The 22,829-nt window shown below is 35.0% G+C and overlaps 1 long non-coding RNA gene across 1 annotated transcript; it reads left to right on the top strand.

Moving 5' to 3' along the window:
• The first annotated feature begins 6,271 nt into the window (after window positions 1-6,271).
• On the top strand, window positions 6,272-14,987 carry LOC128285266 (uncharacterized). The gene is made up of 2 exons (XR_008275731.1): window positions 6,272-6,358; window positions 14,759-14,987. It is a non-coding gene; the product is annotated as an uncharacterized LOC128285266 (long non-coding RNA).
• Window positions 14,988-22,829: the final 7,842 nt, after the last annotated feature.

Raw genomic sequence — 22,829 nt, 5'->3', positions numbered from 1 at the left:
ATTGATGTGAAGTGTTTCTTTTATTTTATTTTGATATTATAAATGTCTGCTTTACTATATATGTTTAGGATTCGTGGCTGCCCTCCTAACAATGTTGTCTCCAGAATTCGAACCTACATTCCTCCCTTGCGAGTGTGTCATTGCACAACAACTTTTCTTTTATGGATTAACATAGGTTTAATTTAGGGTAAACTACACCTAAAGGTACTAAACTATTAGTAAATTTACGTTTTGATCACTCAACTTCAAAAAACTACAAAACGACTATTAACCAATTCAAAAAGTCATCAATAAGAAAAATCATCATTGTACTAATTTAATTAATTTTAATATTATTGTAGGACCAAATTTATGCCCAGGACCAATAAGCAGAGCCCAGAACACCAACCATCCAATTAGCACCCACTAAACTGACCACTAACTCCTAAACTACCCCACTAACTTCATCACCCCACTAAGCCACCCCACTAACTTCATCACCCTACTAAGCTACCCCACTAACTCCATTACCCTACTTGCCACCATGGAAGGAGGCAATCAGTTGTAAAATTTGGCTATAAAAGCCATTCAAAACTATTGTAAAGGGGGGTTGGTTTTTGGAGATTAATCAAAGATCAAAGCAAAAGAGGTTTTTTTTTATCTATTCTCATTTTAAGTTCTTTGTTTGTCTATTTTTTCATTTCAATTTTTTTTATATGAAAGTAAAAATAAAGGGAAGAAGCTTACCCATTTTAAAATTACCGAAAAAGGTTTTTTTTGAGGTTCGGCTGCCGTGTACGGTGGCCCCGATAGTGGCTCATAGGGGTCTGGTGACCGGAGCAAGGTTGGACTGATAGCCGAATTTAGATGGGAGGGGGAGAGTATTATTATTATTATTTTATTACTTTTACTATTATTTTATATATATATTACCATTATTTATTTATTATTAGTAACATATTGTTATTTTTATTATTATAATGGCACTATATTAACTAGTTTTGTCTTGTTATTACATTCATCACTACATTATTACTATTGTTCTTAATTTTCTTTATGCTTGCTATATTTTAGGTATTAATATATGTTATTAGGATTATTATATTGCTATTTTCATATTGCATGTTATCATTTTTTAAGTTTCAAATTACCAAATTCATTTTATTCAAAGATTTATCCTCGATTGTTTTCAAAATAAAGGCAATGTTCGATATTTAGGATCCACGGAGGATTGTGCCCTAACTTCTGGGTTCCAATTTTCCTCGTTGAATCTAAATAACCGAGTACCCTTCTCAAATTTAATTGTATGAGGTTCGAATAAAAAACCTATTCTTAAAAATTCGGGATGTTACACCCTAACTCACTGGGTGTGGTGTTGCGTTATATTGAGGATAATGATTTCCAAAATCAAGGCAATATTCGGTATTTTGGAGTTTTGAGAGATTGCGTTCTAACTTACTGAGCATCAATTTTTCACAAGGCTCAGATGACCGAATACCCTTCTCTTGAACCTCCTTACATGAATTATAAAATCGAAGACCAACTTAATTCCGAAGGTCTGAAATGTTGGACCCTAACTTACTGGGTATGACATTCTTTCCTTCGAAATGAGTAGGTCTTTACATTTTATTCGAATAATCCCGATTTTATTTCAAATAAAAGGATCGTACTCTAAAAATCTTTTCAAATTTCGACATCAAGATATCAACTAATCAAATAGGTACCAATTTCTGGGCGTTACGAGGGTGCTAATCCTTCCTCGTACGTAACCGACTCCCGAGCCCATTTTATCAAACTTAGCAGACTAAAAAGAATTATTGTTTTAATAGGCCCAGATGTTTTATTAAAACGATTGATTTTAAGGTGGCCCAATCTCACCTTGGAAAAGATTGGTGGCGACTCCATTTTTGTTTTTAAGTCGACTCCCGTTTTTCAAATTTAAAATGGTTTCGACAGTTTGGCGACTCCACTGGGGAACATAAGAGAGTCAAGCCGCAAAATTGATTATTTTTTGTCCTTTTATCGAAAATTTAAAATTTAGTTTTTAACATACGATCATTTTACTGCATTCGTTTTGGTTGAAGTCTCATAGAATACTTTTGCATTGCATTGCATGACCGTTGTGGTCACACCTTTTAAGTGGGAGTGAGAAACTATTTCCTTCGTGAGGTTTTCACCTCCGTGCAGGATAGTGGATCACTTTTGGGATACATCCGTACCTATGTCTTCGTGAGGTTTTCACCTCCGTGCAGCCATAGGGAAATGTATTCCCCTGAACTGAACTCGGTCCATGTGAGCCTATAATGGGTAAGGATTGAGGAATCTGCTAGTTCAGGTACCATTTTCTCTAGAACCGAACCACATATAGAGAGACTTAGGAGCCCACCTTAGGTATAGCCATGTCCAAATTTAGTGGTCACCCGAATAGGTGCTTCATTTGTTATTTTTTTTGCTTCTGTACTAACGTGTTTTGTTTTTGCTTTGTTTATGACTACATTGTATTACATCATTATAGAAATGAGGTGTTGATTCATATTCGATTGCTAAATAGAACAGTTTGTCATGAGAAAACTGATTTCTTGATAAAGTGGATTATAATACGGTTGTCTGAATATGGTCCAAGTAAGCACAAAGAAAGCTGATAGTTCATGGAAAAAAATAAGACTTTGCCGAGGATTTAAGCTAATGAAGATTGTTTGAGAGCCATCGCATCCCGACTTTCTTAAAGAAGCTAATGAACATTACAAGAATAAGTGAGTATTAGGTCGTGGCCCGAATCAAGTAAAAAGGAGCTAGTGAAGGCATCTATTGGAAGTTTGCGAGATTTGACTTCTACGAAGAAAGGAAATTGGTGTTTTCGCCTGGAACATGAGGGCAGGGCCGCATATGTAATCCGTTTTATGTAAAGGAATTTGTTTTCTAGAAAAGTTGTTCCAATAGAATTGAATTCAGAATCAACGCCTTTCTTTCTTTTGCATTCATTCCATGCATTTGCATTTCATGCATTTACATTACATTGCATCATTGCATCATTTGCATTTTATTTTCATAAAAGGACCTTAATTAATTGAAATCATTTCAGTTAATCTGGAAACCGATAAAACTTACCAACCAAGCGTCGTTACGGTACCCATGCTAAGACAAAAGATATAGAACAAAGATTGGAAAGACTTAAACAACTTCAAAGAGAGATGTATGACCAGTTACAAATGCAAATGCAAGAACAACTGATGAGGATACGGCAAGATATGAGAAACCAAGTGCTAGAGTCTCAAAGGAATATGATGAACCAGTTGTCCCAATTACTGACTAAAGGGCTAAAAAAGAGGGAAAGCTCCATGATTAGTGCTGGGGTGGACAATGAGGAGCCTCTCTGTCCTCCGGGTTTCACTCCGACAAATGCACATGCATGTTCTCAAGGTCTACCAATTATCAGAGCTCAGCAAAATCAGGCCAGTACCTCAGCACCAGTGAATTATTTGATAGGCTCAGACTCCAATCCGGGGGGCAATCCAACTACCTTTGTAGTCCCTGATTTGAACAAAATAGGAAAAGCAAAGATGGAATTGCCAAAACAACTCGAGGATCGGTATCGGTGGTTGGAGGAAAAATTCAAGGCGATGAAAAATACTGATGATTATCGTAGAATTGAGGCCAGGGACCTGAGCTTGGTTCTAGACTTAATACTTCCCTACAAGTTCAAAATGCCTGAATTTGAAAAGTATAACGGGACTAGCTGTCCAAAAGCTCACATCACCATGTTTTGTAGACGAATGACTGGGTATGTCAATAATAACCAATTACTGGTTCACTGTTTCCAAGAGAGTCTGGTTGGGGCAGCATCCAAATGGTACAACCAATTGAGCCGTACCCAGATCAATTTATGGAAAGATCTAGCACAAGCTTTCATGAAAAAATATAGTTATGTGACGAATATGACTCCTGATAGGATTACTTTACAAAGCCTGGAAAAGAAACCAAATGAGAGTTTCCGGCAATACGCCCAAAGGTGGAGGGAGTTGCCGTACAAGTTCAGCCACCTCTCCTAGAAAAAGAGACTACCATACTTTTCATCAATACTCTTAAAGCCCCGTTTATTAACCATATGTTGGGAAGCACTACTCTGAGCTTTTCAAATACGGTAATGTCTGGTGAATTGATTGAAAATGCAATAAGGAGCCGGAAGATAGATGCGGGAGAAAGCGTCAAGAGGTCAACCCAAAAGAGAAATGAAAATGAAGTGAACATCGTGAGCATGCCTTCCAAATTGGTCAATGTAGGCCAGCTAAGGGTTGTAACCACTAGCTATCTATCTCAATGACATATCGCTGAATCTGAATGATATTTCTCAAGAAGGAACCGGGAAATGAAAATTTCCAAACCCTTATGTACTTGGGAGTGTTTTGAATAATGGGTTTGTGAAAGAGATCTCTGTATTTTTAGAGCTAATCTAAAGTAATGTCCAAAATACACTTATTGCTTTAAGCCTAAGGGCAATAAGAACTCTTTTGTGAAATAGGTTTGTGTTCAAAGCCTTTATTTCAATCAAAATGCATCTTTTTGAGTAAATGTTCTTTCATTCGTGACATATTATTTTATTCTTTGGACTCTCTTTTTGTAATGGTCTAAATTCAAGGTTATCGGAACAATGGTTTCGTAAACATAGATCCGATTTAAAGAGAAATTTATTTCAATATTTTTGCTTGAAAATTTATATGATAGGAAAATCGTATGAAAATATTGCTAGGAAAATTTTATCGATTTAGTGATTAGTTAGAAAAAGAAATTATTGAAGAAATTGGGTAAAATAAGGTATCGGGACCTCTATCTCGTAAAACCGAGTCGAAAATAATTTTATAAATATTTATGAAATGTTATTAATGTGGTATTAAAATTTCGTTAGGAAATTTTAATGTTTGGGTAGTCAATTAAATGAAAAGGACTGAATTGTAATAGGTGTAAAAGTTGCTAGAGTGATTAAATAGCTTATTAGTCTAATGAGAAAGGATTTAAAAGGAATTAGACCCAAAATTTATTTGGGCTGGACGGCAAGGGTATGCAATCAGCAGAAAAATTGATAAATTAAGGGTAAAATTAGAATATTGCAAAATTAACTAAATAAAACTAGGACTAAATAGGAAATATCTAGATTTCTCTTCATTTCTCTTCAATTACAGCAGCTAAAAACGCCATAGGAGGGTTCTCTAAGCTGGTATTTCATAATTTTTGCACCAAGTGAGTTAATCCTTGCCTTTTTCTTGTAATTTTTGTGTTTCTAAGACTTTTACAACTAGATCCTACTATTAAATTCATTAGTTTTTGATTTCATGGATGAAATTTAAAGTCACAATGGTTGAGTTCTGTAAGTTTATGATGAAATAGAATGAAATTAAAGCTTTAATTTGTTTATGAGATGATTTTATTAGGCAATTTCAATGGAAATTGATTTTTAGGACCTAATTGTGAAAATGTTTGGAATTAAAGTCTATTGCTGAAATTCTGATTCCTAAAGGTTGTAAACTAGTTTAAGGTGATAGAATAAAATTTTAATTGAGAAAAATCAGCTCAATTGAGAGGCTAATTGAGTAGGGACGAAATTATCATTTATTAAAAGTTTAAGGGAAAAATGGTAATAAACAGCTTGCACTAAAACAGTTTGGACAGCAGCAGTAGACTAACTTTGAATAATCACCAAAAATTGTAGGAATCGAATTAGAAGATGAAAAAAATATGGAATTAAAGCTTATTGAGTCTAGTTTCTCATAGAATAAAAATTGTAAGCAATAGATTTGTAAATTTTGAGATATAATGAATTTTGTGAGACAAGGTCAGAATGAATTCGGGTTCCCCTGTTCTGACTTTGAAAAATTATAAAAAATTGAATAAAAATAATTAGGGACTTAAATTTATATGTCTAGAATTCTAAATGAGTCTATTTTTAATAGAAACAAACAATAACATCATTTGAATTCTGTATAAAGAGATAATTTATTTTTAGTGAAGAAGGGTCAGAACTGTTAGACAACAGAACAGGGGTGGCTTTGAAGAATAAACTGTACTGATTGGCTAAACCAAAAATTCTGAAAATTTTATGGTAAAAATATATATGAGTCTAGTTTCAGGAAAATTAACGGATCTTAATTTGGAGTTCCGTAGCTCAAGTTATAAATAATTTAGTGACTATGACTCAAGTAGACAGCTTTGAATGAACTATAAATAATAGTTGAATTATAGAGAATGTTGCATATGAACATGAAATGTATTAAATTGATAATTAAATTTATTTATTTAGATCCAGAAGATTCAAATACGAAGCTAGATCGAGGAAAGGAAAAGTTCGGGATTAATAGATTTTTACTGTTTACAAACAAGTATCAAGGTAAGTTCGTGTAACTTGAATTATATTCTTAAATGCTTGAAATGCATGTTTTTGATATGAATATGATTTGAATTTTCATTATCTGAAATTTATGAAACATTGATATATTTGATAAAATGGGAAGAAATCCCGTTTGAATGAAAGGAAAATTGATGGATTTCGAAAAGGAATTGACAAGAAAAGGATCTAGCAGGACGGGTGATCCTATCTGATATAGCCCTCCAGAAGAATATGTGTAAAATGGATTTAACCGGAAGGGTAATCCGAATTAGGTCTGAATTTAGCTTTGGGTGGTAATTCAGATCCAAGCTCATTAAGTAATTGTCGTTGCGAGATTTAGCTCGGACTGGTAATCCCGACAATACTCTATGAGTTTATATTGCGAGGATTTAGCTCGACCGGTAATCCCATTGCAAGGTTGAGGTTCATGAGTGTGCTCTCTGAAATGGAAATGTGCGCATGAATATGAATTGACAGACCGAATTGTACACTAAAAGTGTACCTTTGAAAATCCATCGAAAATTCGATAAATTCAACGGGATAAATATGGAAAAATAACAAGGAAATGGAAATCATAGTATATATTATTGGTACATGGAAATTAATGTACTAACTTGAATGTTGAGTTTGTGCATATTAAGGTAATAATGCATTGAAAGGATATATGAATGTTTATTATATTGTATTGAAAATATTAGGTAAGTATAATTCTTGTTACATGAGCTTACTAAGCACAAAGTGCTTACCCGCTTCCTTTTTCCTGTTTTGTAGTGTTAAGAGCTCGGAGGTCGGTTTGGTGGAGACACATCACATCACAACCTCGGATTTCGGTATATAAAGAAACTTTATTTTGGAAACCAATGGCATGTATAAGCTAACAAAGTAAATGTTAACGTGAAATGAATGTAAAGTTAGCCATTAGTATGGTTAACAAACACAGTTATAGATATGTGATGACGTTATCTTATATAAATGCATGAATCTATCATGAAAATATGTTGAATTGATTTGGTTGATGTGGATTGGTCTCGATTTAATATTACAAGGAAGCTTAGATATTTATAAAAGGACTATATTGAATATAAAAAAATTTAATTAAATAAACTCGGTAATGCCTCGTACCTATTCCTAAGAATGAATACGGGTAGGGTATTACATTTATTGGTATCGAGCTACGGTTTAGTCGGTTCTAGGACCGATGTAGCAAATCTGGGATTAGCTATACATGCCATTTATATTATTATTGATAGTGTGATATCTCCGACCATTTAAAATGTGTTTTCTTATAGTAATGTCATCCGTAGAGCTCAATCTGAGGAAGTCGGGAGTCATGCTCCGCTTCAAGACAAAGAGAATAAACTAGCGTAGAAGGCCGAGATAGAGGGTCGAGGGAGGAGGCAAAACAACCTTCTTTCAAATGATGAATGAATGGTTTAATCAATACTTAAGAACTAACCTTGTAGTGCAGACAAGTTCAAGCTCCCTCCTGCTCCTTCACGGTTCCCGAGATCCCACAAGGTGCAGTCTTGAATCACGAAAAAGGAAAGCTCCAGAGATAAAATTGAAAATATGGGGTAAAGAATTTGAAAGCAAATAGATTGATGATGATTCGAGCGGTGAATTCGGTTAGAAAATACTACTCGGGTTCGGAAGAATTATCTTGTACACCGAAGAATGTCGAAATGTGCCGTCTCACCGCTAAAAGATACACTTACCATTGGTGGAATACTAAAGCTTGAGTTGTTCGAAAGAAGAAATTACATGGAATTCTTTCGAATCGAGTTCGAAAAAAATATATCGACCAGAGGTTCCTTGACCGAAAAGAAAAGAATTTCTTGAGCTAAAACAAGGCAATAGATCGATGTCGAATATGAAAGAGAATTTGTTCGATTGAGTAAATATGCTCGAGAATGGGTACAATCGAAAGTTGAAATGTGCAAACGATTCAAGAAGGGTTGAATAAAGACATTAAGTTCTTGATCGAATTCTTGAAATTCGAGTTTGCTACATTGGCGAGAGAGCTTATAAAGTAGAAGAATTGAGCAAAGAAAAGAAACAGTGAGAGGAACCTCGAATTTTAGTAAAAGACCGATGGGAAAATCCGGTTTCTTTCAAAGAAATTGAAGAAATATCGGGATCGTTCTACTTGACCATTGGGTATTCGGGCAAAGGGCGAGGTTCTCAATGCACTAATCCAAGGCCTTCTACTCCATCAGTGACCAGTGTTGGCAGTGTTGGCACTCCTAAACCGAGATGCCGATCGTAATAAAGCTCATTTTGGTGAATGCCGATTTAAGAGTGGGGCTTGTTACCGATGTGGTTCTTTTGACCATTTCCTCGAGATTGTCCGAAAGGGTTGAAAAGAAGTTGAACATATATCGGCCGAGTAATCTAGTTTCGAGGCGGACCACCTCGACCATCCGGTAATGTCGGTGGTAGTCGAGGAGCTACAAAAGATACTATAGGTAGGCACGAGGTACGAGCACTGCTAGGACATATGCCATTCGTGCGGAGAAGATGCTTGACAAAGACCGATGTTATTCTTGGTACATTTTCTTTACTTGATCTTGATATTCTTGCATTGATTGATCCACGGTTCTACGCATTCATATATATGTGCTAAACTTGCAATTGTTAAAATTTATCTGTTGAACCTACTGAATTTGTGGTTAAAGTCTCAAACCCCCTGGGCGAGTCTGTGTTAGTGGATAAAATTTGTAAAAATTGTCCACTGATGGTAAGAGATTATTGTTTCCCGGCTGATTTGATGTTACTGCCATTTGATGAATTTGACGTGATATTGGGTATGGATTGGTTAACCCAGCATGATGCGGTAGTAAATTGTAAACAAAAATATATTGTGTTAAAATTTCAGAATGGTGAGTTGCTCCGGGTTAAATCGATCGATGCAGAGGTTATCTGATATGATTTCAGTAATGGCAGCACAAAGGTATGTCAAAAAGGGGTATGATGCTTACTTGGCTTATGTACTCGACACCAAGGTATCTGAGTCAAAGATACAGGCAGTTCCAGTGGTATGTGAATTTTCCGATGTCTTTCCAGAAGAATTACCAGGATTGCCACCAGAAAGAGAAGTGGAATTTTCTATAGATTTGATTCCGGGAACTACTCCGATCTCCATAGCTCCGTACCGGATGGCTCCTATAGAATTAAAAGAGTTAAAGACACAATTGCAAGAGCTTGTTGACAGGGGTTTTGTTCGACCGAGTCATTCACCTTGGGGTGCTCCGGTTACATTTGTGAAAAAGAAAGACGGGTCTTTGAGATTGTGTATCGACTACCGCAGACTTAATAAAGTAACCATAAAGAATAAGTACCGTTACCTGGATTGATGATTTATTTGATCACCGAAAGGTGCTACTATGTTTTCAAAGATTGATCTTGATCGAGTTATTATCGATTCTGGGTAAAGGAGTCGGATGTGCCAAAAATGCCTTTAGAACCGTGTACGGGCATTATGAGTTTCTAGTTATGCCGTTTGGGCTAACTAATGCACTGCAGATTCATGGATTTGATGAACCGGATATTTAGACCGTACTTAGACAGATTTGTAGTAGTATTCATTGATGATATTTTGGTTTATTCTCGGGATGAAGAAGAACATGCGAACATTTGAGAATTGTGTTGCAAATTCTACGAGAGAAGTCATTGTATGCTAAATTCAAGAAATGTGAAATTTTGGCTTCGAGAAGTGAGTTTTCTTGGACACATTATATCTGCCGCCAAGGCATCGGTAGATCCAAGTAAAATCTCACTATTGTCAATTGGAGTCCACCAAGAATGTATCCGAAGTTAGAAGTTTCTTGGGTTTAGTGGTTATTATCGGAGAGTTGTACAGGATTCTCTATGATAGCTTCTCCAATGACTCGATTATTGCGAGAAAGATGTAAAGTTCGAGTGGATGATGAATGTCAACAAAGTTTCAACCGATTGAAAGACCTATTAACGAAAGCACTTGTATTAGTGTAGCTTTGAACCGGTAAGGAATTTGTTATTTACAAGTGATGCCTCATTAAATGGTTTAGGTTGTGTTTTGATGCAAGAAGGTAAAGTAATAGCCTATGCTTCAAGACAACTTAAACCACATGAAAGAAATTACCCAAGACATGATCTTGAATTAGTCTTTATTGTATTTATTTGAAGATATGGCGGCATTACTTGTACGGTGAGAAATGTCATATTTATACCGATCATAAAAGCTTGAAATATTTGATGACACGAAAGATTTGAATTTGAGACAATGCAGTGGCTTGAACGATAAAGGATTATGATTTGATTATTGATTACCATCCGGGTAAGGCTAATGTTGTAGTGATGCTTTGAGCGAAAATCTCTGTTTGCTTTACGAGCTATGAATACCCGGTTATCATTGATGATGATGGTTCAATCCTAGCTGAATTGAGAGCTAAATCGACATTTTTACAAAAATATGTGAAGCTCGGAAGAATGATGAGAAGTTACTGAGTTAAGCGGGCACAGTGTGAGTCGGTAATGATTCGAATTTGATTGGTTCGATGATTGTTTATTATTCAGAGGTAAGGTATGTGTACCTCGAATTGAGCTCATCTGAAGTTTCTACGCGAGGCCCACAGAGTACTATGTCTGTACATCCGGGAGTAATAAAATGTATAATGATCTGAAAAAGATGTCTTGGTGGTCGGAATGAAACGTGATATCTCCGAGTTTGTATCAAGGTGTTTAATATGTCAACAAGTTAAAGTGAACATCGGTACCTTGAGGTTACTTGACCAATTACTATACCTGGAATGGAAATGGGAAAGAATTACTATGGATTTTGTATCGGGACTACCTTTGTCTCCGAGGAAAAAGATGCTATTTGGGTGATTGTAGACCGATTGACAAAGTCACTCACTTTATTCCTAATGCGTATGGATTATTCTTTAGATAAACTAATTGAAGCATACATATCCGAGATTGTCGGGTTACATGGAGTGCTGTCTCCATTATATCGATAGAGATCCCCGATTTACGTCTCGTTTCGGGGCAAATTGCAAGAAGCCTTGGGTACTCGGTTGTATTTCAAGACCTTGCATTTCATCCTCGATGGATGGTCAATCGGCGTGTAATTCAAGTATTGGAAGATATGTCCGATGTTGTATACTAGAGTTTGAAGGTAATTGGGAAAGGTATCTACCTTTGATTGAATTTGCTTACAATAACAGTTATCAGTCTAGTATTAAAATGGCTCCGTATGAAGCTTTGTATGGTAGAAAATGTAGAACACCGTTATATTGGACAGAGTTTAGTGAAAAGAAGATATATGGGGTTGATTTGATCCGGGAAACAGAAGAAAAAGTAAAGGTTATTCGAGATAGTCTAAAAGCATCGTCAAAAATCATATGCCGACCTTAAGCGAAAAGAGATTAAATTTCAAGTCGGTGACAAGGTATTTCTGAAAGTGTCTCCTTGGAAGAAAGTTCTTCGATTCGGTCGAAAGGGTAAATTGAGTCCAAGATTTATCGGGCCCTATGAAATCATAGAAAGAATTGGACCGGTCGCTTATCGATTGGCATTACCACCGAACTTGATAGAATCCATAATGTTTTTCATGTATCTATGTTACGACGATATCGATCAGATCCTTCACATGTTATTTCTCAAGCGAGTAGAGATTCAACCGGATATGACTTACGGTGAAGAACCGGTCAAGATATTGGCACGGAGACAAAAGAGCTTAGAAATAAAAGATAAATTTGGTGAAAGTATTGTGGCAAAAGCACGGATTGAGGAAGCAACATGGGAACCGGAGGAGGCAATGAGGAAACAATACCCAAACCTCTTTCTTGGTAAGATTTTCGAGGACGAAAATCCTTAAAAGGGGGAGAGTTGTAATGGTCTAAATTAAGGTTATCGGAACAATGGTTTCGTAACCATAGATCCGATTTAAAGAGAAATTTATTTCAATATTTTTGCTTGAAAATTTATATGATAGGAAAATCGTATGAAAATATTGCTAGGAAAATTTTATCGATTTAGTGATTAGTTAGAAAAAGAAATTATTGAAAAATTGGGTAAAATAAGGTATCGGGACCTCTATCTCGTAAAACCGAGTCGAAAATAATTTTATAAATATTTATGAAATGTTATTAATGTGGTATTAAAATTTCGTTAGGAAATTTTAATGTTTGGGTAGTCAATTAAATGAAAAGGACTGAATTGTAATAGGTGTAAAAGTTGCTAGAGTGATTAAATAGCTTATTAGTCTAATGAGAAAGGATTTAAAAGGCAATTAGACCCAAAATTTATTTGGGCTGGACGGCAAGGGTATGCAATCAGCAGAAAAATTGATAAATTAAGGGTAAAATTGGAATATTGCAAAATTAACTAAATAAAACTAGGACTAAATAGGAAATATCTAGATTTCTCTTCATTTCTCTTCAATTCCAGCAGCTAAAAACGCCATAGGAGGGTTCTATAAGCTGGTATTTCATAATTTTGCACCAAGTGAGTTAATCCTTGCCTTTTTCTTGTAATTTTGTGTTTCTAAGACTTTTACAACTAGATCCTACTATTAAATTCATTAGTTTTGATTTCATGGATGAAATTTAAAGTCACAATGGTTGAGTGCTGTAAGTTTATGATGAAATAGAATGAAATTAAAGCTTTAATTTGTTTATGAGATGATTTTATTAGGCAATTTCAATGGAAATTGATTTTAGGACCTAATTGTGAAAATGTTTGGAATTAAAGTCTATTGCTGAAATTCTGATTCCTAAAGGTTGTAAACTAGTTTAAGGTGATAGAATAAAATGTTAATTGAGAAAAATCAGCTCAATTGAGAGGCTAATTGTGTAGGGACGAAATTATCATTTATTAAAAGTTTAAGGGAAAAATGGTAATAAACAGCTTGCACTAAAACAGTTTGGACAGCAGCAGTAGACTAACTTTGAAAAATCACCAAAAATTGTAGGAATCGAATTAGAAGATGAAAAAAATATGGAATTAAAGCTTATTGAGTCTAGTTTCTCATAGAATAAAAATTGTAAGCAATAGATTTGTAAATTTTGAGATATAATGAATTTTGTGAGACAATGTCAGAATGAATTCGGGTTCCCCTGTTCTGCTTTGAAAAATTATAAAAAATTGAATAAAATTAATTAGGGACTTAAATTTATATATCTAGAATTCTGAATGAGTCTATTTTTAATAGAAACAAACAAGAACATCATTTGAATTCTGTATAAAGAGATAATTTATTTTAGTGAAGAAGGGTCAGAACTGTTAGACAACAGAATAGGGGTGGCTTTGAAGAATAAACTGTACTGATTGGCTAAACCAAAATTCTGAAAATTTTATGGTAAAAATATATATGAGTCTAGTTTCAGGAAAATTAACGGATCTTAATTTGGAGTTCCGTAGCTCAAGTTATAAATAATTTAGTGACTATGACTCAAGTAGACAGCTTTGAATGAACTATAAATAATAGTTGAATTATAGAGAATGTTGCATATGAACATGAAATGTATTAAATTGATAATTAAATTTATTTATTTAGATCCAGAAGATTCAAATCTGAAGCTAGATCGAGGAAAGGAAAAAGTTTGGGATTAATAGATTTTCTTGTTTACAAACAAGTATCAAGGTAAGTTCGTGTAACTTGAATTATATTCTTAAATGCTTGAAATGCATGTTTTGATATGAATATGATTTGAATTTTCATTATCTGGAAATTTATGAAACATTGATATATTTGATAAAATGGGAAGAAATCCGTTTGAATGAAAGGAAAATTCGATGGATTTATGAAAAGGAATTAACGGTAAAAGGATCTAGCAGGACGGGTGATCCTATCTGATATAGCCCTCCAAGAATATGTGTAAAATGGATTTAACCGGACGGGTAATCCGAATTAGGGTCTGAATTTAGCTTTGACTGGTAATTCAGATCCAAGCTCATTAGAGTAATTGTCGTTGCGAGGATTTAGCTTGACCGGTAATCCCGACAATACTCTATGAGTTTATATTGCGAGGATTTAGCCTGACCGGTAATCCTTGCAAGGTTGAGGTTCAGAGTGTGCTCTCTGAAATGGAAATGTGCACACATGAATATGAATTGATGAGACCGGAATTGTACACTAAAAGTGTACCTCTGAAAATCCATCGAAAATTCCGATAAATTCAACGGGATAAATATGGAAAAATAACAAGGAAATGGAAATCATAGTATATATTATTGGTACATGGAAATTATTGTACTAACTTGAATGTTGAGTTTGTGCATATTAAGGTAATAATGCATTGAAAGGATATATGAATGTTTATTATATTGTATTGAAAATATTAGGTAAGTATAATTCTTGTTACATGAGCTTACTAAGCACAAAGTGCTTACCCCGTTTCCTTTTTCCCTGTTTTGTAGTGTTAAGAGCTCGGAGGTCGGGTTTGGTCGGAGACACATCACACTGTCAACCTCAGGATTTCGGTATATAAAGAAACTTTATTTTGGAAATCAATGGCATGTATAAGCTAACAAAGTAAATGTTAACGTGAAATGAATGTAAAGTTAGCCATTAGTATGGTTAACAAACCTGGTTATAGATATGTGATGACGTTATCTTATATAAATGCATGAATCTATCATGAAAATATGTTGAATTGATTTGGTTGATGTGGATTGGTCTCGATTTAATATTACAGGGAAGGTTAGATATTTATAAAAGGACTATATTGAATATAAAAAAAAAAAATTTAATTCGTAAACTCCGGTAATGCCTCGTACCCTATTCTGGCAATGAATACGGGTAGGGGCATTACACTTTTGAATATGTTTTATTTTTCATTCATGATCATGCCATATCCATAACATCCTTAGAATCATTTGTTCTTTGGAAATATGCATTTGTACCTGCAATAGGTCCCCAGATATCAACGACAGGAGCAACACTATAACTGACTCCCTTTTGGGGTGAGATATGTGTTTAAGCGGATCTTAGGACTTTGAAGATGATAGAGATTGTAGCTTATCTCTTGATTTTGTTAAGAATATGAAAAATAGACCTTACTTTACGAAGAGTCAATGGACATTGTGAGCAGGAGGCAAAGATTGGAGTCTGGAGTCATCGTAAAGACAAAGCGAATCGTCATTGAGTTATTCCAAGAATTCAAAGATGTTTTCTCATAACCATATCAAGATATGCCTAGAGATGCAGAAAATATCTATATGGGTGTCAGAAGGACATATGTTAATGGCTTCACGGTAGCCACACTAATCATGAGGTTTGGGTACTATTGAGACAAGATCCATGTGCCTCATTTATTTCTTCACAGACTTTCTCGATATGGGGTATGAATGTTATCAGGTCATTCTCGACTAATATACATTGATTCATCTTGGCAATCGTCGATTGCTTCAAGAGGAGGGTAAAGGTTACTTCATATGCCAATGTTACAAAGTCATCAAACCCCTTAAAAAAACAAAGTGAAAGGCGACCGAGACTTATAAAGATTGGCATAAATAAGTTATAATTTACCCTCTTTGTTTATCGAACGTCGACCAGGACTCATTGGGGCAACATATTGCTCATTGATTTATGGGATAAAAACGGTATTGAAATCAAGATTCCTTCTCTCCCAACTTTGATTGAGTCGAGAACTGGATGAAGCAGAAGGATTCAATGAACTTAATTGAAGAGAAGAAGGTGAAAGTTACCCGTCATGGTCAAAATATACCAAAAATGAACGATGCGAGCTTACAACAGAAAGGTTCGTCCTAAAGAACTTCGCGAGGGGGACCTGACATTGAAGATTTCTATACAAAAAGACTTCATAGGAAAGTGGATCCCAAATTAGGAAGGACTTTATGTAGTAAAAAAAGCCTTTTCTAGAGGAGCATTGATATTGACCGAGACTGATGGCAATAACCTGCCCAATTCGGTGAACTCAAATTTAGTCACAGTTAACAGTTTCAAAAAAAGGGAAAAATACAAAAAAAGGGAAAAATAAAATAAATAAAAAAAAACAGGAGAGGCCAAGGCGAAAACCCGCAAAGGGCGCCTTGAGACCTTAAAAAAATCAAAAAGAATAAAAAAAAGGAACACAAAAAGAAAAGAAAAGAAATGAAACAGGAGAGGCCAAGGTGAAAACTCGCAAAGGGCGCCTTGAGACAAAAAGGGATTTGAGTTGAAAACCCGAAAAGGGCGGCTCGAATTTGGATCAAAGTGGGACATACAGTAGTCTTGCTATGCTTAAATTAACAATTAAGAAGTATGATACGTCTGGGGGCATCGACAAAGTGCTCCGGATCCCTTTAATACAGATTGAGCTCAAAGTGGTCCTCAAGAAGTTGGTACAGAGAAGCTCAAGCTGCGATATCTGGGGCACCTAGTTTTTAGTTTACCCATTTTTGGATTTGATATCTTTGAATATCTTATTCTTTTCAAGATACATCCCAATAAATTTCCTTCTTAATTGTATTTTGCCATCATTGGTTAACTTACTTGCTTCGAGCTATGTTTCTGGTCCGTTGTTATGATATTTTTCAAGCATTTTGCATTTAAATAATGATTAATGGACTAATAACACTTTCATAAAAGGAGTTTCGCATATTACTCTATAAGTTTCTAAATAACACAGGAGCCTGAAACGGGACTATTGTTTAAAACTCACCAAGCTTAAGGGTTGGAAATATTTAAGTCCAAATTGAAATTATCTCATTAGGTTTTCTGTCAAAGGTATTGGTTGAGCAAAAAAAAAATTACATTGGTGTTATAATCCCGACAAAGATTGTAAAGAGGATTATTCTGGAGAAAAAAGAAAATGGTATTCTGTATTCATGCAGATATCAGGCATATACATCTGTTCATTACACCCAGGGAATGGTGTAACAAATTAAATTGATTGAAGATGATGAAAATCCTATACCTCTGAGTTGCAGCATGATGGATAGGAAAAATAAAATGATTACTCCCCTGAAGTTACAGTGGGAAGTATAAACTTTATGTTTCAGAAGGTACAGTGGAAGAGACTTTGAAACTGCAGTGGGGCAAGCCAGTTGAGCAAAATGAGTTGTTTATCTGGGTTTTCGTTGGAAATGCTAGTTGAGCAAAAAGGCAGCGTAATACGACAATGATAAAACTCTGATGAATAACGAATGATGATACTTTAAGCTTTTAAAAAAATGAATCATTCTCATGACATTTTTACATTCATATAATTCATAGCGCATTTGATTAGGGGCATCTAATTCATTTTGATCATAGCATCTTAATCATTTGGCATAAACATAGGTATATGCGACCAAGTCCACAAGGCATGTTCTCCAGAAGACAGTGTAGCGACATCGGTGAAGATACAGGTCTTGTTTTCTGAAGTTGCAGGAAGTAGGCCGAAGATTTCAAATATTATCTCCATGTATCGGCTATAGAGCAGATAAAAAATGGCGAGTCTTAACTCTATGTATCGGCTATGGAGCAGATTTTAGTCATCAACCTTATCTCTCTGAAGTTACAGAGAGCAGGTTGAAGATACAGGTATTATCTTTCTGAAGTTGCAGGAAGCAGACCGAAATTTATAGATCTTATCTCCATATATCGGCTATGGAGCAGATCAAAAATGGCGAGTCTTATCTCTATGTATCGGCTATGGAGCAGATTTTAGCCATCAGCTTTATCTCTCCGAAGTTATAGAGAGCAGGTTGAAGATACAGGTCTTATCTGTCTGAAGTTACTAGAAGTAGACCAAAATTTACAGATTTTATCTCCATATATCGGCTATGGAGCAGATAAAAAATGGCGAGTTTTACCTCCATGTATCGGCTATGGAGCAGATTTTAGCCATCAGCCTTATCTCTCTGAAGTTGCAGAGAGCAGGTTGAAGATACAAATCTTATCTTTCTGAAGTTGCAGGAAGCAGACCGAAGATTTTGAATCTTATCTCTATGTATTGGCTATGGAGCAGATCGAAGATAGCGAGTCTCATCTCCATGTATCGGAAATGGAGCAGATTTCAACCACCAGCCTTATCTTCACTGAGCAGGAGTGGAGCAGGCTATATACTAGATCTTATCTTCACTGAGCAGGAGTGAAGCAGATCAAATTTTGGCAAGTCTTATCTCCATGTATCGGCAAAGGAGCAGATTTCAGCCACTAGCCTTATCTTCACCGCGCAGTGGGCGGGCTAAATACTAGATCTTATCTTCACGAAAGAGGCGGAGCAGATCAAATTTTGGTGAATCTTATCTCCATGTATCGGCAATGGAGCAGATTTCAGCCACCAGCCTTATCTTCACTGAGCAGGAGTGGAGCAGGCTATATACTAGATCTTATCTTCGCTGAGTAGGAGCGGAGCAGATCAAATTTTGATGAATCTTATCTCCATGTATCGGCAATGGAGCAGGTTCCAATCATCAACCTTATCTTCACTAAGCAGGAGTGGAGCAGGCTAAACATACCAGATCTTATCTTTACTGAGCAGGAGTAAAGCAGATCAAATTACAGCAGATCACATCTCCGTGAAGCAGCAACAGAGCATTTTGAAGCAATAAGGTGCGGTGGGTTGCGGCAAAGAAAACAAGACTCAACCAGCCCAGGCAAATTTGGCCCTTCTAAAATCTTTGCTCTATTCTCGTTACACGACAATGAGCAAAGAGGGGCAGCTGTAGACCAAATTTATGCCCGGGACCAATAAGCAGAGCCCAGAACACCAACCATCCAATTAGCACCCACTAAACTGACCACTAACTCTTAAACTACCCCACTAACTCCATCACCCCACTAAGCCACCCTACTAACTCCATCACCCCACTAAGCTACCCCACTAACTCCATTACCCTACTTGCCACCATGGAAGGAGGCAATCAGTTGTAAAATTTGGCTATAAAAGCCATTCAAAACTATTGTAAAGGGGGGTTGGTTTTTGGAGATTAATCAAAGATCAAAGCAAAAGAGGTTTTTTTTGTCTATTCTCGTTTTAAGTTCTTTGTTTGTCTTTTTTTTTATTTTAATTTTATTTTATTTTTTATACGAAAGTAAAAATAAAGGGAAGAAGCTTACCTGTAACGCCCCCACACCCGAGACCGTCGCCGGAGTCGAGTATGAGGTGTTACTAAGCTTAGTTTAACATTTTTAGAACTTTGAATTATTTGTTTCTACATTCACAGCTTTTAAGCTACTTGCGTCACAGTTACAAGAAAATCATATTCTCGGTTACTGAAACTCGAAATTAAGATCCGTAAATTTTTCCTGAATCTAGACTCATAAAAATATCTACTAATTTTTTCTAGAATTTTGGTTGGGCCAATTAGTACAGTTTATTAGTTAAAGTTACCCCTGTTTCAGGACTCGACTGGTCTGACCTCTGTTTACTACGAACCACATTTCTCTCTGTAAAAAATTCATATGACTATGAGGTTTGTTTATAATAAAACTAGACTCAATAAGGATTCTGAGGATATAAAATACACCACCTAATTATATCTTTACAATTTATGGTGAATTTCTAAAGTAGGAACAGGGATTCAGAAACTGCTATGACTCTGTTTCACTAAAATTAAAATATCTTCTAACATATACTTCCTTTACTTGTTTCATTTGTTTCATGTGAAACTAGACATAATAAGCTTCAATTTGATATGTATTTCACCACCAAATTCAATTTCTATGATTTTTAGTAAATTTTCAAACTCGCGTTAGTGTTGCTGCGGTATTCTGTTTATGGTAAATTTCATCCTTTTATGAGTTTTATGCACTAAGTATCTTAATAGTGTTCCTTAACATCAAACATAATCTAAACTAACCATTTTCATAATTTATCATTATCAAGCATTTCCTCAACCATTTCACAACCATACCATAAGATCATTTACACAAAATGGGTATATTGCTATACATGCCATACTTAAATTTACAAGCCATTTACCAAAAATCTTCGGATAGTGTGATGAGCCTTCGACCTATCCCGACTCTGAGCTGGCTTGTCCAAAACTACAATGAGTAAGAAGGAGGAGTAAGCATAAATGCTTAGTAAGTTCATATGCAAATAATAAGTAACATAACAAACAGTTATACCATCAACATTAGCATACATCACTAAAACACATATCACATTTTTAATCATTCTTCATCATCTTATTACCTTATCGTGGTTGTATCAATACTCAACCCGAGGGTTAAATACATACCTGTCCAAAATATCCATTTCATATCACTTACCAATACGTCTCTTTACATCTCGAAATTTTCCTCCATTTGAGTAGAACTTTACCCGTTGAACACATCGGAATATAATTCGGATACATGGATAACTTGCACATAAGTGCCACATATTCAATCAAGCAATCATGTAACCCGCCCATAAGCGAACTCGGACTCAACTCAACGAGCTCGGGCGTTCGCATCCATAAGTGAACTCGGACTCAACTCAACGAGTTCGGATGCCTAGTTACATCTCACGAACTCGGACTCAACTCAACGAGTTCGGATGCTCAACCATTCTAGTGACATGTCACTTGTATCCTAATCTATTCCTAAGGTTCAAACGGGATTTTTCTCGAACACTTATCCTTGCAGTCTTCCGTAGAATGCCGAAATCAATACTCGGTAACAATTATATTTAACAAATAGTTCACATAATTTACATATTATTTGAAATTAACCACAAAGCATACATTTCATAATAAAATTCAGCATAACATATAATTAACATCAATAACTTAAAAATAACCATTATGCTACATTATTTACACATGAACTTACCTTGGTACCAAAATACAAAGATTTTGCAATTTAGTCCACAATCTTTTCTTTTCCTCGATTGAGGTCGATTCCACGTCTTTCTTGATCTAAAATAACACATTTATCTTATTTAATACTCACATTATCAAATTAATCCTTAACTCAAATTTTGGCAAAATTACAATTTTACCCTAAACTTTTGCATATTTACATTTTTGCCCCTAGGCTCTGGATTAAACTTTATTCCTTATTCTTATGTTTTACAACATGCTGATCACTTTTCTCTTCTATGGCAACATCAAATTCTCACTCTAACATGTACTTGTGACTATTAGGTATTTTTACCGATTAAGCCCTTTACTCGTTTTTGCTTAAAATCGAGTAGTACAAGTTGTCTAACATAATTTAAAACTTCATATTCTATCATAAAACATCAAAATACACAAATTTCACCTATGGGTATTTTTCCAAATATAAACCCTAGGTTAAATTATTGCTAACATAAGCTTTATCGAGTTAGGGATCTCAAAAACTTAAAAATCATTAAAAGCGGGCTTGGAATCACTTACTATGGAGCTTGGAAGCTTGAAACAAACCCTAGCTATGGAGAACCCTTGAAATTTCGGCCTAATGAAGAAGATGGACAAAATTGGCTTTTAATTTTGTTTTAATTCATTTTAATAACTAAATGACCAAAATACCCTTACTACTAAACTTTCCAAAAATTCCTTCCATGTCCTAATTTTGTCCATGAACTTAAAATTGGTCAAATTGCTATTTAATACCTCCTCATTAATATTCCAAAACAATTTCATACTAAAAACTTCTAGAATGCAAGTTTTGCAACTTATTCGATTTAGTCCCTACTTTCAATTTAAGCACTTTAGGCATAGAATTTCATCACGAAATTTTCACACAATCATGCAATCATATCATAAACATCAAAATCATTGTAAAATAATTATTTCTATCTCGGATTTGTGGTCACGAAACCACTATTCCGATTAAGCCCTAATTTAGGATATTACATTACCCATTTTAAAATTATCGAAAAAGGTTTTTTTTGAGATTCGACTGCCGTGTACGGTGGCGCCGATAGTGGCTCATAGGGGTCTGGTGACCGGAGTAAGGTCGGACTGATGGCCGGATTTAGATGGGAGGGGGAGAGTATTATTATTATTATTATTATTATTATTATTATTATTATTATTATTATTATTATTATTTTATTACTTTTACTATTATTTTATATATATTTATTACCATTATTTATTTATTATTAGTAACATATTGTTATTTTTGTTATTATTATTTTTATTATTATAATGGCACTATATTAACTAGTTTTGTATTGTTATTACATTCATCACTTCAGTTATTACTACTGTTCTTAATTTTCTTTATGCTTGCTATATTTTAGGTATTAATATATGTTATTAGGGTTATTATATTGCTATTTCCATATTGCATGTTATCATTTTTAAGTTTCAATTACCAAATTCATTTTATTCAAAGATTTATCCTCGATTGTTTTCAAAATAAAGGCAATGTTCGATATTTAGGATCCACGGGAGGATTGTGCCCTAACTTACTGGGTTCTAATTTTTCTCGTTGAATTTAAATAACCGAGTACCCTTCTCAAATTTAATTGTATGAGGTTCAAATAAAAAACCTATTCTTAAAAATTCAGGATGTTACACCCTAACCACTGGGTGTGGCGTTGCGTTATATTGAGGATAATGATTTCCAAAATCAAGGCAA

The sequence above is a fragment of the Gossypium arboreum genome, chromosome 12 (genome assembly GCF_025698485.1).
Source record: "Gossypium arboreum isolate Shixiya-1 chromosome 12, ASM2569848v2, whole genome shotgun sequence".
Lineage (NCBI taxonomy): Eukaryota > Viridiplantae > Streptophyta > Magnoliopsida > Malvales > Malvaceae > Gossypium > Gossypium arboreum.
This window is presented reverse-complemented; position numbering and strand designations above follow the sequence as displayed.